Source organism: Podarcis melisellensis (genome assembly GCF_964234715.1).
Source record: "Podarcis melisellensis genome assembly, chromosome: 14".
Classification (NCBI taxonomy): Eukaryota; Metazoa; Chordata; class Lepidosauria; order Squamata; family Lacertidae; genus Podarcis; species Podarcis melisellensis.
Window position 1 is genome coordinate 35282414 of NC_138546.1, and position 15069 is coordinate 35297482.

General features: G+C 46.2%; 1 long non-coding RNA gene across 3 annotated transcripts in view; it reads left to right on the forward strand.

Annotated features, from left to right (window-relative positions):
• The window catches only part of LOC309356936, a 95531-nt gene that overhangs the window by 38899 nt on the left and 41563 nt on the right, over positions 1-15069 (forward strand). For 2 of the 3 annotated variants that reach the window (XR_014162924.1, XR_014162925.1), the window contains exons 2-3: positions 5964-6042; positions 8034-8407. This is a non-coding gene — a long non-coding RNA (uncharacterized lncRNA). Of the gene's footprint in view, positions 1-5963; positions 6047-8033; positions 8408-15069 lie in introns of all 3 variants that reach the window. The other variant, XR_014162923.1, reaches the window with a different exon arrangement.

Below are 15069 nucleotides of genomic sequence, written 5' to 3' on the forward strand. Positions count from 1 at the left end.
GATCCTCCCCCCCCCTTTTTCTTAGTTATTTATAATGTACTGACATCAATGGATTTTTATTGGCACACGAGTACTTCAGTTGTTGCCGCTGCAAAAATCCAGCTTTTTGAAGTGGGGGAGAAAGTGACTTGAGCCTTCTGTGTTTATGATGACTTGGTAAATCGGGGGTGGGGGTGGGGAGCCCTGGAGATGTTGCTGGATTCTCCACCCCTCTTGTAAATTATTTTTATCCAGATATCCTGCTCACCCCTCAACAGTCTCCAGTAGGGCTCTAAATGAATTAAACAGTTTTTTTTATTGATCAACTGTTATTTAGCTGATTAAAAAAATTCTATATGTACCTTTTTTGATATATTGACAGCTGGGGTAACGTAATAATTTAACAAACAATGCCTGCCTCTTCATGTAGTAGCTATTATTTTCTTTTTATTTCCCCTCATGGTAACACAGCTGACCCAAAACAGCCCTAAAACGTAAACAAGCATGCCCCCATCTTAGTCTCACTGGACAAAAGTTCCCTTGACTGACAAACTGACTTAAGTATAAGTTGATTGACCTACCAAGTTAAAAGTTTGCCAACCTGATTTCCTGATGGTGGGTAAATAAGACCCTTCTGAATCCAAATTTCACATGACCTTTGTGGCGTGGGTCTTTCTGAGCCAAAAGGAGGCTATCCTCCATACACACCCTTGTTGACATTATCTATGCATGAACATAGAGGTGCGCTCAATGGCACACACCTGCTCAGAAATCAGTTCAATAATTAGGCTGCGCAAGAGGGGCACGCCTTTGTCTGCGATGCTCTGTCTGTGATGCAGGCAATAAACGTCTGTTCTCACCCTGCATTCTGTTAATGAGATAGAGACAGGTAAGCATCACACATCTCAACTTCCTTGCCTTCAGCTACATCAATGAAACAGTGACAAGCTATTAATGGGAGGTGATGGGCCGAGTGCTAATTAGTGCTTCTCCTTCTCTCTTTCCCCTCCACCCAACTTTTACTAACCCTGTGCACTGAGATCTTTCTCACAGTCTTTCCCTTAAGCTTGCTGTCCTTTGTTTTCAAGTAGTTCATATAAAACAGATGAGCAGAGGGATTTTTTTGGGCGTGGGTGGGTGTGTCTGTACGGTATATCGCCGTGCAAACCTACATGTGCTTATTCAGAGGTAAATCCCAATGAGTTCAATAGGACTGAAAGCCCAGTTAAGTGCGTATAGCAACTGTCAACATCCAGGTGCTCTCCAGATGTTGGACTACATTTCCCATCATCCTTGACCTTTGACCCTGCTGACTCGGGCTGTAGTCCAAAACAGCCGGAGGGCATCAGGTTGGAAGAAGACCAGTAATGCAAAACAAGGAGCCATCTTATACCAGGTCAGCCTAGTTGTCCATCTAGGTCTAGTCGTTGATAGACCCTCTTCTCCATGAATTCATTCATTCTTTGTTAAAAATGCTAACTAGTGGAGGCTGCTACTTCTTTTATGGTTGTGAGTTCAATGGCTTTGTGTCCCATTCTGGGGGATGCAGTTTAAGGAGGATGCAGACAAGCTGATATGGGTTCAGAGGAGGGCAGAGAAGATGGCCAGGAGCATGGAAAAGAAGTCATGGGATGAAAGGCTGAAAAACTGAACATGCTTACTCTGACGAAGAGAAGACTGGAAGGACATAAAAACATCCATCTAATCCGTGAAGGGCTGTCACATAGAATACTTGTTTTCAGCTACCCTGGTGCAGAGGAGTAGGCCAAACAAGTTTATGTTACAGAAATGTGGATATGGGTAGGAGACATTTCTTAACTCAGGGATGGGGAACCTCAGGCCTGGGGGCCACTCTCTATCTGGCCCTTGAGACTCTCCCCAAACCATGCACCCTTTTATCCCAACGCCACTCCCCTCACCAGCTCTGCTTTGCACCCTCCTTGAGTGTTTTTGCCTGGAGGGGGCATGTCCTTGGACTCTGATAATGTTTCTCGCTTGCCTAGGTGAAGGTTAGAGTGAGTGTGTGGGCTGAGTCAATTAGCATTTGTTCCTCCACCCAGTTTTTCTCCTGGCCCCACCTACCACTGGCATGTGGTCCCTGAAAGTTTACCTGGAAGGGAATAAGGCCCTTGAGCTGAAGCGCTTTCCCATCCCTGTCTTAACTGTACAAGCAGTTTGACAATGGGACCGGTGACCTAGAGAGGTCGTAGGGTCTCCCTCCCTTGGTGCCTTCAAGCAGAATCTGGACATCCACCCATTGCGGGTGCGCAAGCTCTTGATTTCCTGTATCACGCAGGGGGTTAGTTAGATGGAATTGCATACAAGGCCCTCTCCAACTCTAGCAGTCTGCGTCTCATATGAAGGTGCACTTCCCTGCAGCAGTAGTAGGGAACCACTCATCCTCCTGCCATTCTTGGGCTCCAACTTCCATCAGCACCAGCCATCAAGATCAGGGATGATAGGAGGTGTATACCAACATCATATGAAGGGCCACAGATTCTCTATCACTGGTCTACACTGACTGAATTTGCCAGTCTAGGTTCACCCCCCCCCCCGACATCAAATGTTGTGTTGTCATTTATAATGGTGGTATTTAAAATTCTTAAGACACTGTGATATATCTGATAAGCGGTGGTATATTTACACACACACACTTTAATTCAGAAACATGCATTTCTATAGGGCTTGTTTTACTACGAGTAGGGTTTCAGATTTGATTGTTGATGTCCATCCAGCAGTGCAGACAGAGCATTTTTAGACTCTAGGCTTGGTTATCGTTTGTTTGTTCCCCTTACACAGTAATGTGTTTTACTTCCTCGCTTCAGAATGTGGCAAGCCAGGGGGCCTTTCTGCTTATTCCACTTTTGGGGGCCACCTGTCCCCAAAGCCCTGCCCTGATGGCAGCAGTGTGCCTACCCCCTCCCAGAAATGAAGTTTGCAGGGTTCCTTGTATGAGAGGAATTAAACCAGATGAAGGCTGTGATATGGAAATGCCCCTTTATGCTGTGATGCACTTTACAGGCAGTTACAGTCGTGTTTGCTGTGAGCAGAGGGCATTTCCCTGCAGCAAACTCATTGGCGTCACACGGTCAGGTGTGCCTCCTTAAACACCCATGTGGAGAGCCACAACCCTGTGGGACCTTCCAAAGTTCATGGACGTTTTAAGGATACACACCCAACCATTCACCCTTTCATTGGAACAAATGCCAACGCATTCATCAGGGCAAGCACAGACGTGGATCATTGCTAGGGACTTGGGGCATCTGAAAGAGTAGCCAGCCAAGGTATTGCATAGTGACCAATTCATCTCCATGACTGAATGGCTGTTGTCTAGTCCCTCTCTTCTTCTTTGTCCATCTCTCTCTCTCTCCCCCCTGCCTCCCTTGCACCCCGTTTTTTGTGCTTGCTTTGGCAGAGGGGTTGCCTTGCTAGCTCTTCAAATGCAAACAGTTATTTTGTTTGTTTTTCAGACAGTGGTGGTGCTTTGTAGGCACACGGAATGGAGCGAGGCGGGTGGGCAAAGGGTGGCCGGCGGGGGGGGGGGGGAGACGAGAGAAGGACTCATTCACATTAGCGGAGTTCTTATTAAAGCCGGGTGCGCAGTGGCCAGTTGCCCGCCACAAAACCATATGCTGCTTCCCAGACATAAATCCCATGCAGGAACAAAGCCTTCTGTACCTTGGGCCACAGTTTGTTCTCCCTCCCTCCCCACTCTCTCATGCCGGAGGTTTCCTAGTGCCAGGGAGATATGATAATTCTCATGGAGAGAGAGAGGGAGGGAGAGGGAGGGAGGGAGGATAAAAATGCCTTTGCTCTTTGTGTCTGTTTAATTCAATGCGAATCCCCAGCCCTGGACATCATGAATGGTGGCTTTGTATTGGCCTTCCCTAAGCCTCAACCGCCAAGTCTCCCTCCCTCCCTGGCCTCCCCCTTGTTTCCCACCATTGGATGCCGATTAACAAACTAAATTATTTTCCCTCCCTAATGATGTTTTCCCACTTTGCACATGGGGTGGATAGATCTGGTGGGGGAAGGAAAAGCTTCTTGCAAAAGGAGATGCTAACCCAGCCAGAGAAAAGGAGCTGGGAAAGGAAGGAGCAGGATTAAAGAGCGTGTGTGTGTGTGTGTGTGTGTGTGTGTGTGGTGGAAAACGTGCTTAATGGTGAGGAATTTTGTTTTGTTTTGTTTTTTTGCTTTTTCTAGCGTTCCTTCTAATTACATGAAGCAAAATGAGGGTACACTGGCCTGGTTCGCAAGGCACCCTGAGCCAAACCTTGACTTAGCGACACCAATGCTGAGCTAAACCAAGGTCAAGCTGGTGTTTCTTGCGCCAACATCAAACATTGGTTACAGCTTGTAGTAAGCAAGGGTTGCCACACTTTCAGAGTGAAAACAAAAGTTGTTGAGCCTTTTTCGGGACAAAGTTGTTCAGCTTTTTTTGGGGGGGGGGGAATTTGCCAACAACATACGCCCAACATTTTCAAGACATTTCCAGTGATTTTCAGAAATTCTGCCCGGACGCTGTTTCTGACGGACGATTCCCAGATATGTCTGGGGAATGCCGGGTGCATGGCAGCCCTACAAGGAGAGAGCTTAACCGTGATTCCTGGTTTGGACTTTGGGTTGATGGGAGCACAAAGGTCTGGTGAGGAACAAAGCAGCTGCAAGTTCTTCTCTGGAAACCGACACGATATCGCTGAGCCACAGTTTAGCATGCTGTGTGAACCAGTTCACTGTTGCGATGTACTGGTGAGGAGTCTATGGCTTAAATTTTAGCTCAGCCCATAAGTTCAGCTCATTGCATGGCCTTAGGCAAGCTAACATGTTTTCAGCCTCCCCCCCCCCCCCAATTTCAGGATGACACCACCCTACAGGGCTGTTGTAAAGGGACTTTAATCTGAGCTTTACTTCGTAGTTCTGTTAGTTTGGTTTATTCTATTTGTTCATTGCTTCACACAGTTTAAAAAGTGATTTATAAGGACATTATAAGGATGACGGAAGTCTTAACATATGGATATTTTTTTTTATGTTACCTTTTTGTATTTGATGTGATCTGTTTTTTTCTTTTGTTTTGTTCTCTTTGTGGTGAAGGGACTTAATATGTAAAAGAATAAAGATTAAAATGCCCAAAAAACAAAGAGTGCTTCTCGACTGAGTGGGGATTCAAACCATGGTCTCCCAGCACTCTAAACATTGTGCCACACTGGCATTAAGGGACATGCTAGATTGTATAATTTCACCTGTGTGGGTGATTGTATTTTTTTTTAAAGTGTTCCCCTGTGGAAAAGAAAACCTCCCTGTATTTAATAGACTAGAATATGGTACACCGGAAAACGTGAGACCAACTGGTTACAATGTCCAAGGTAGAGAGTGTCATATTCCCACCTCTGGTCTGAAATGGCACCGTTTGGAATTCTGCCACCTCATATTGCTTAATGCATAGATAAGCTCCTGGGTCCCATCTCTACAACTGACAGTATGAAATAGTAAAAATCTGAGTGGTTTGTTGTTGGTTTTTTTTTGGGGGGGGAGGTGTCATCGCAGACTGTAATACTTCAGACTGCAATGTGAATATATCCAATGCACATTGCATATTGGATAATAAAATACCATGTTAGGGAGAAGGTTGGATGGATTATGCTCACTGTCTGCAAGCACAGAGTTCTTTTTTTGTGGGAAAGCAATCAAATGTCCGACATCTCCCATTCCATCTTGAACCCACACACCTACAGCTTAAAGTGGTGTAGTTCGGCAATGACTTTACCACTTGATTCTGTCAAATGAGTATAAACTGGAAACCAGCCTACCAAGTGGAGTCCTCAAATTCCTTATTTTAAGGCCTGCATAGATCATCCAAAAACTAAATTCTCTTTCGGCGTCCATTTTTCTGTGAATGACAAGCAGTAATTACTTGACATCCATCCAGACGTGTGGGAGCCTTTCTCTAATTGAGATGAATTTTTTTCTTCTTCTTCCTTAATCAGACGTGACTGAGAGTTCATGACTTGGGATGCGGTGACACAAAGAGACAAGACATCTCTCTCTTTCTCTCAGCTTGGAGAGGTGAGTCAATGGATTTGGACACAGAAGGCAGAGGGGCTGGGTGGGTTTTTACTTTCTAATCATGCACATTCTATGTATGGGAGTATCTGCTCCAGAAAACCAGAACCAATCATATTGGTTGCTTTGGGTGCTCCTATGTAAAAGACATAAGACGAAAATATATCAGTGGGAAGAGAATCAGTTTGACATAGTGGTTAGAGTATTGGATGGACTGGGGAGATTCAGGTTCAAGACTCAAAACCATACATTTAAAGCACATAGGTAAAGGGACCTCTGACCATTAGGTCCAGTCATGGCCGACTGTAGGGTTGCGGTGCACATCTCGCTTTATTGGCCGAGGGAGCCGGTGTACAGCTTCCGGGTCATGTGGCCAGCATGACTAAGCCACTTCTGGAAAACCAGAGCAGTGCACGGAAACACCATTTACCTTCCCACCGGAGCGGTACCTATTTATCTACTTGCACTTTGACATGCTTTTGAACTGCTAGGTTGGCAGGAGCAGGGACTGAGCAACGGGAGCTCACCCCATTGCAGGGATTCAAACCACCGACCTTCTTATTGACAAGTCCTAGGCTCTGTGGTTTATTCCCCCAAATAATCCCGGAGCTGTAGTTTGTAAGGGATTCAGATAGTCCAATGTTATCTACCCCAGGTATGAGGAACCTTAGGCCTATGAGTCAAGCTTAGCCTTCCAGGCCTCTCTATCTGGACTGCCATGTTCGACACTTGAGGTTTCCCATTGCTGGAGTAGATAGTACTAAAGCAGTTTCACATATTCACATATCCTGGAGGTAGAGTGAGGGAGAACAGACTTATAGTATGATCTACCACTACTGTTACTTTCTCATCTTCACTCCCTTCCCCAGGGAAACTTGGGTCGGGTCAGGATGACAAACACACTTCCTAGAACATCCATGAGTTTGGTTATTGTGGTCCTTCCCTCCCCTCCAAAAAGTTAGCTACTGCCCACCACCATATCAACAGTGCGGTAGGAATTGGTCCTGTGATCCAGCAAGATCAAGAGTGGGAGAGCAGGTATCTGAATCACATTGAATTCAGAAAGGTAGCAAAGGTTAATTCACACCCAATTAGTGAGTTGCAAATGGCTAGGAACAAAGTACCAATTATCCTGGTAGCAGATGTGTTCATGCTTCAGCTCATAGGTGGTGGCAGACTTACAGCCTCAGGGGTGTGACCAAGTGCCTTTTTTATTCAAGGATGAGCAAAGTGTACGACCTGTTCTGGCCATGTTGGGTGTTTGAATAAGAGTGAAGGGGAACTGACCCAGAACAAAGAGTGTGTAAGGGGCAGGTCTCTGTATTTAGGCAGTGGAGAGCAGGTTTGGGGGCAGGTTTTGTGAAGGGCACCTGCTTTACATGCAAAAAATCTGAGACTCAATCCCTGGAATCTCAGGGGGAGAGGAGGGGGCTAGGAAGGATCCCTGCCTCAGACCCTAGAGAGCCATTGCCAGTCTAAAACTGGGCAATATGGACTAGCAGTCTGACTCTGTATAAGGCAACTTCCTAGGTGTCAGTGTTCAACCAGCCAGAATTGGGTACTTCAGGACCTGGGAGAGCTCCCCTGGATGAACTGAAGTTGTTCTGACACATTCCAAAGACTAACCCTTATATTTGCAAGCTGGCCTGCTAACTGCCAGAATCATACCATATATATGTAAGGCAAATGTCATTTTTACCAGGTAGGACTCACGTTACTTCTGCGCTGCTGTGGTGCAGATATTGCCAGTGAGGAGAGGGAAACGATCTCATCCTTTTGCCCTCACACAAGAAATTCTGGCTCCATCTTTTATTGTGCGTTAAGGCCCCAAAAGCTGAGTGCTTGTGTCTGTGAGTACATTCTGAGAGTGTACAGTGATATATCAGTTCACAGGGATTATCTGTGTTTTTGTCTTCCTGTGTGTAACCATGGCATTATGCCCATGTACCGTACTCTGTGAGTAATGACGCTGTGCCTTATTGTCTCCCGCGCAGAGGCTGTGCGACATTCTGCTGCCGAGATAAGGAACTTCCAATTTGGCACGAGCTGCAAACGGCGATGAAGATGGAGGGCCACTGCCTGCGTCTCTGGCTTTTAATTCCCCCTGCCCTACTTCCTCCTCCTTAGTCCTGCTCTCCCCTCCCTCAAAGCCCATCCGTGCTGTGTGCGGTGCCCTCAAAGAACAAGGAGGAGGAGGCTGTGTGTGTGTGTCTGTGTTTGTGTATGAAAGAAGGGCAGCCCCTCTCCCTGAGAAGAGACCCTCTCAACAACTCCAGGCCACCCTGCCGCAGCTTATAGGTTCTCGGTGCCAGGAAGCCATTTTGATGGAGTCAAATGCCGTTTTGTAAGATGGCCGCATTGACGTGAGGTAGGTTGCACAGCTGCTGAATCGTTACCGTAATGCCGAAGCCCGCCCTCTCCTCCCTTTTGATCTCGCTAATTAATTAACCCACAACGGCAGAACAATAGGCCAAGCTGGCACATCCCCATTTCTGTCTGTGCCACCTCCTTCCTCAGGCAGAAAAATCCTTGCCCTCCCACACGAATAATTGAACTAATGGACTTTTCCCGCTTAAGCTTCCTCAATTTTTTTTTTTGGGGGGGTATGTGTTTATGCCTGTCTGCTGCCCATCCTGTTATCCAAATGAGGGTAGAGACGCAGGGAGGGAGGAAAGAAATTGGTGCATAGGATGGAGTGGAGAAGAAAGGAATGCTTTTATTTCTTTGCATGCAAAAAAAAAATTATACTTAGTGATTTTTAAATGGAGGGGGGTCAGTGGGAGTGACACCCCCCCGGTATAAAACCCATCAGGGAAATGACAGGATGAGCTAGCTTTGCTTTTGGTACTGTAATAGCAAACTGTAATGTCTGTTATTCCAATATGTATACGCATAAACACACATGCTCAGTCTCTGTATATTCAAATATGTTACCATATTCAAATATATCTGTAAGTAATTTGACATCGTACAAAGGATAGAAATCCACCTGTTCCTTTGTTTTGACTTTTTATGACTGCCTGGCCTGTTAATGCTTTATTTTACTTATCTATTTATCTATCACCTCCATCCCACCTTTCTTCATATTAAAGACTCAGTGCAACAGGATAGAATACCCCACCCCACCATACAATATTATCAAGTCAAACAATGCAGAATCAAGCCAATCCTATAGGTTGTTACTGCAGTAGACCGCTTCCAGTTGTGTGTGTGTATGTGGTTTTGTTTGTGTATGAATGAATGAATGTGATCAGGGGTTGTATTCAAATTAGGAGAGTGTTCTGTCAGATTTCTCCTTGGTGCGACGGAACGTTCTCTCTTTCTCTCCCCCCCCCCCACAGTGTTCCCTAAATATCTTCTGGGTTTCCCCCCAATGCTCCAGTGGAGGATGGCATGGGGTACACATAGGGAAAGAGGGGGAAGATCCCCTTGTGCTAGTATAAGAATTTAGTACGATGCCATTCACATTATCTATATATGTATACATAAGTGTTAAAAGGCGTAATATACATTTGTTTCTCCTAAAGAGGATCAAGTTGGACATTTCCCTGATGCCAAGGGGTAATCTGTTTATTCTTAATTCTACTTTCCATGTAGCAACTCTGCAAAAAATACAACACAGGAACTCCACGCCCATTTCAGAAGTAGTCCCCAAATAGCACTAACTGGAAGACATGCCAGTAGTCTAAGGAGGGGCACTGCCGCGTTCACAACCCGAAGTTTACGTATCCAGAGGGATACGTAAGCAGAGGTACGACTGTGTGTGTGTGTGTGTGTGGAGAGAGAGAGAGAGAGAGAGAGAGAGAGAGAGAATTGTGAGTGTGCATGTATTAGGCATAGCTAGTTTCTCCATTCTCTTAGAAGAGAATTTCTCATTTGACCATAGCACTTGGCAGGTGCAATCTGAAACAATGCTCTGGCAATTTTGTAATCTCTGCTGCAAAGCCAAAATAAAATGTAAACAGTGAATGAGTTAAAAACAATGTAAACAGTGCATGAGTTTAAAATAGTTAAATGCCGCCTTGTGCAAATATACATTTTGGAGGCAGACATGCAGTTTAGGGGGGACAGGGGGGGCTGAAGGGGCATTGTGCCCCCCTCCCCCGAGTTTCAGAGCATATGCAAATAATCTTTTGGAGAGCTTGCTTTTCTGATTAGCTCTCTGGCCTGTTGCAGATGTAAACTTGCCAGCTTTGTAAACCTGGTTTATGAAGCCAGGAATGAGCATTTAGAACAATTCACTGAATGAATATGGTTTTAAACAATTAAATAGGCCCTTGTCCTAAATGTTTACGCCACAGTCATGTATCCTTTTGGATTTTAACTTCAGCTTGTGGGCACCAGGGAGGACTCTGTGGGCGCATCTGCACTCTCAAGCACCCCTGTTTTATGGCATTGGGCCTGTGGGAGCATCTCTGCACTAGCTTTTTGGCTGAGAGAGGTGGCATCTGTCCACCCCCCACAGTACCTTCTGGGACCAAAGGCGAGAGCGCTCCCTCCCTCCCACTGCCTTAAAGCTGCTGTAAGGGCTTTTCTGATCTCATGCTGTCAGCTGATGGTGACAACACACATGAACAATTTTGGGTCACAGTACTATAGAAATAGGGACACGGGTGACGCTGTGGGTTAAACCACAGAGCCTAGGACTCGCCGATCAGAAGGTCAGTGATTCGAATCCCCGCAACGGGGTGAGCTTCCGTTGCTCGGTCCCTGCTCCTGCTGACCTAGCAGTTTGAAAGCACGTCAAAGTGCAAGTAGATAAATAGGTACCACTCCGGCGGGAAGATAAACGGTGTTTCCGTGTGCTGCTCTGGTTCGCCAGAAGCGGCTTAGTCATGCTGGCCACATGACCTGGAAGCTGTACACCGGCTCCCTCGGCCAATAAAGCGAGATGAGCACCGCAACCCCAGAGTCGGTCACGACTGGACCTAATGGTCAGTGGTCCCTTTACCTTTACATTACTATAGAAATGCGCCTAACATTGAGTCAGATCATTGGTCCATCGTGTATTTCCTACACTGTCCAGCAATTATTCTCTTGGGTTTAAATGGGGTATCTGTAGCCTTGTCTGGAGATGTTGAGGACTGAGCCTGGCAACTTCAGTTTGGGAAAGCAGATTCTCTGCTGCTGAGCTATGGCCCTTTCCTAATTTGCAGGGTGAGGTGCATCAGGTTCTAAATGAAGATATTTTTGTATTGCATGGGGATGTTTGCCCAGATGTCTGTGGGGGTCCCCTCTGTCACACCCTCTCTTCCAGTTTGAGTGTCCCACATGTCCACAACACAAGCACACACTTCATATTAACGGGAAAATGATGATATCCTTAACCTTAGAGCTAGTGGGATGGGAGAACTTGTGGCCTTCCAAATGTTGTTGAGCTCCAACTCGTATCGGCCCTGCCAAATATGGCCAGTGATAAGGAAGGATGGGAATTGTGGTTCAGCAACCACAATTAGGTCCAGTCGTGACTGACTCCAGGGTTGTGGCGCTCATCTCGCTTTATTGGCTGAGGGAGCCGGCGTACAGCTTCTGGTTCATGTGGCCAGCATGACTAAGCTACTTCTGGCGAACCAGAGCAGCACATGGAAACACCGTTTAACTTCCCGCCGGAGTGGTGCCTATTTATCAGCGCATGGAAACGCCGTTTACCTTCCCGCCAGAGCGGTACCTATTTATCTACTTGCACTGGCGTGCTTTCAAACTGCTAGGTTGGTAGAAGCAGGGACCGAGCAACGGAAGCTCACCCCGTCATGGGAATTTGAACTGCTGACCTTCTGATCGGCAATTCCTAGGCTCTGTGGTTTAACCCACAGTGCCACCCGCGTCCCCTATCCCTGTTTTAGATGTCTTTAAAAGAAGTGGGTGAAACTCAGCAAGTCAAAGGATCACCTATACAGGGCCAAATCAACTTTCTGTGCAAGAAATAGGATGCAGACCATGACAGATTTTTTTAGAAAGTTTTTTTTTAAAGAAAAAAAATCATTTTCCCATCAGTGCATCATATGCCGGTTACATCCTGATCCGGCAAAAGAAACAGGCTTCCATGTGCAGATCAATATTTTAGATTCTCTTTCTCCCACACTTGCAGTTGGTGTAGACAGTGCCGTTTGATGTAGTGTTTGAAGACATTTCTGTATTCAGACCCACCTCTCCCCTTGTCAAGCTATTGAGAAAGCTCTTAATTTCATTGTGAGATTCTGGTTCCTGAGTGACCTGATAAGGCCTGCATATCTGGGAGACATTGTGGCAATTTAGCTCTATATTAATAGCAATGGTTCCCTAGTACCTTCTGGATTTTGGACGCTGTAGAGGAATTTCACATTTGCACCACAGGAAGTTACTGGTGCGCTCACATCTATTTCCTGTCAAGCTGCTTGCCTCTGGTCATCTTCATTTAAAAGCCTGCTCTTCTTGGTTGTGTATAGTTGACCATGTAATGATTAAGAACATAAGTTAGATCCTGCTGGGTCAGTCCAATGGCCCATCTAGTCTTTTATACTTTTCTCTCAGTGGGCAGTCAGTGGCCTGCAGGAAACCCTCAAGCAGGGTCTGAACACCACAGCATTCTCCTCCCCTATGGTTTCCAAATGTAGAGATAAAGGTAAAGGGACCCCTGACCATTAGGTCCATTCATGGCCGACTCTGGGGTTACGGCGCTCATCTCGCTTAATTGGCCGAAGGAGCCAGCGTAGATGTGGCCAGCGTGACTAAGCCACTTCTGGCGAACCAGAGCAGTGCACGGAAACACCATTTACCTTCCCGCCAGAGTGGTACCTATTTATCTACTTGCACTTTGACGTGCTTTCGAACTGCGTAGAGGTACAGCATAACTATTTGTCTTTGATAGCCTTCTCCTCATGAACTGGTCTCATCCTCTTTTGAAGCTCCTGTAGGAACAAGTTCCATAGTTTAACTATGCACTGCATGAAGAGGTGCTTTCTTATACCTTTCCAGAATCTTCCAACATTCAGTTTCATTGGATGTGTTCATGTTCTAGTCTCATGAGAGAGGGAGAAATATTTTCTCTATCCACTTCTTCCACGCCATGTATAATCTTATAAATATCTATCATGTTCTATCTTACTTGCCTTTTCTCTATACAGTGGTACCTCAGGTTAAATACTTAATTTGTTCCGGAGGTCCGTACTTAACCTGAAACTGTTCTTAACCTGAAGCACCATTTTAGCTAATGGGGCCTCCTGCTGCTGCCGCGCTGCCGGAGCCCAATTTCTGTTCTTATCCTGAAGCAAAGTTCTTAATCTGAAGCACTATTTCTGGGTTAGCGGAGTCTGTAACCTGAAGCGTATGTAACCCGAGGTATCACTGTACTAAAACGCTCCAAATGTTGTAACTTTTCCTCAGAGGGGAGTTGCTTGATGATTTCAGTTACCCTTTTCTGAACATTTCCCAACTCCTGTTACCCCTTTTGAGGTGAGGGTTGTGGAAAAAAGGGCTGCCTCTATGGGGACACGGGTGGCACTGTGGGTAAAACCTCAGCGCCTAGGACTTGCCGATCGCATGGTCAGCGGTTCGAATCCCCACGGCGGGGTGAGCTCCCGTCGTTCGGTCCCAGCTCTTGCCCACCTAGCAGTTCGAAAGCACCGTTAAGTGCAAGTAGATAAATAGGTACCACTTCATAGCGGGAAGGTAAACGGCATTTCTGTGTGCTGCTCTGGTGCCAGTTCGCCGGAGGAGCTTCATCACGCTGGCCACGTGATCCGGAAGTGTCTGCGGACAGTGCTGGCTCCCGGCCTCTAGAGTGAGATGAGCGCACAACCCTAGAGACTGTCAAGACTGGCCCGTATGGGCAGGGGTACCTTTACCTTTACCTATGGTTTTGAGCCTCTGTTTAGGACCTGACCATCACACCTAAACAGAGAATCTGGCCACCTCTGATGAAATCCCTTTTGGACACTGACCGATTCCCGAACTGAAGCCATGAAATAGCATCTTTGTTTTGGGACATCCATTGCTAGTCCTACACAGTGCAGGCCTATCAAAGTTGATTTACATGACTAACTTAGGTTCACTTCAATAGGCCTACTCTTGAGTAGAACTTGGTTGGATGCAACCCATGATGTCTCAGGAAAGAAGCTGGGATTCCCCCCTCCCTGAATGCACTTCTGGCATATGACAAACAAATAAACAAAACTAACAATAAACAAGAATGCCTTTGCTAAAGCTAGTACAGGTGCACCTTGGTTCTCGAACACAATCTGTTCCGGAAGTCCATTTGACTTCTGAAATGTTCAAAAACCAAGACACGGCTTCTGATTGGCTGCAGGAGCTTCCTGCACTCAAGCGGAAGCCGCATTGGACGTTCAGCTTCTGAAAAAGTCAGAAAACCAGAACACTTACTTTTGGGTTTGCGGCATTCGGGAGATGATTTGTTCGTCAGCTAAGCCGTTCAAGAACCAAGGTCCCACTGTATCCCCAAACCTTACCTAGGGTTTAAATGCATTTAAACACGTGCCACATATAGTCGTAACTAGAGTTGGCAGTATTGGGGAGCTGGTAATTGGTAATGGAAGCTTTCAGGATTTAATTTTACTCTTACGTGACTCTTTACAAAGTCATCTGTATTTGTGATGATGGGCTCCATAAATCTCAACTGTCTGTCTCCCTTCCCTTCTTCGTCTGTCTGTCTTACCATGTTCTATCCATCTCTGCCCTTCCATCTGTTTCTTGAGATGTGCCCTGGACTGAAAAAGCATGTTAACAGTGTTCATGGGGGGTAGCGGGTGGGTGGTAATTTGTCTGGCTGGTTTCATAAATGTGCCAATGGAGAAGGCACTGGGTCAGAAGCCAGAAGTGGCCAGATGGTGTTCCAGCTTTCCCAAATCCTTGTCTTGGGGCTCCTCCCCTCTTGAAAATGGTCAGACTCCTCGCTGCTATGAGTCTTCCTGATCCTACCTAATCTCTCTTGGATTGGATAGAAATATGCCCTTCCAAGCAGAAACCGACGCAGCCTCCCTTGTGTCCATGATCTGAATATGAAGGCTCAGATCTCTAAGCCATGGAAGGGATTGT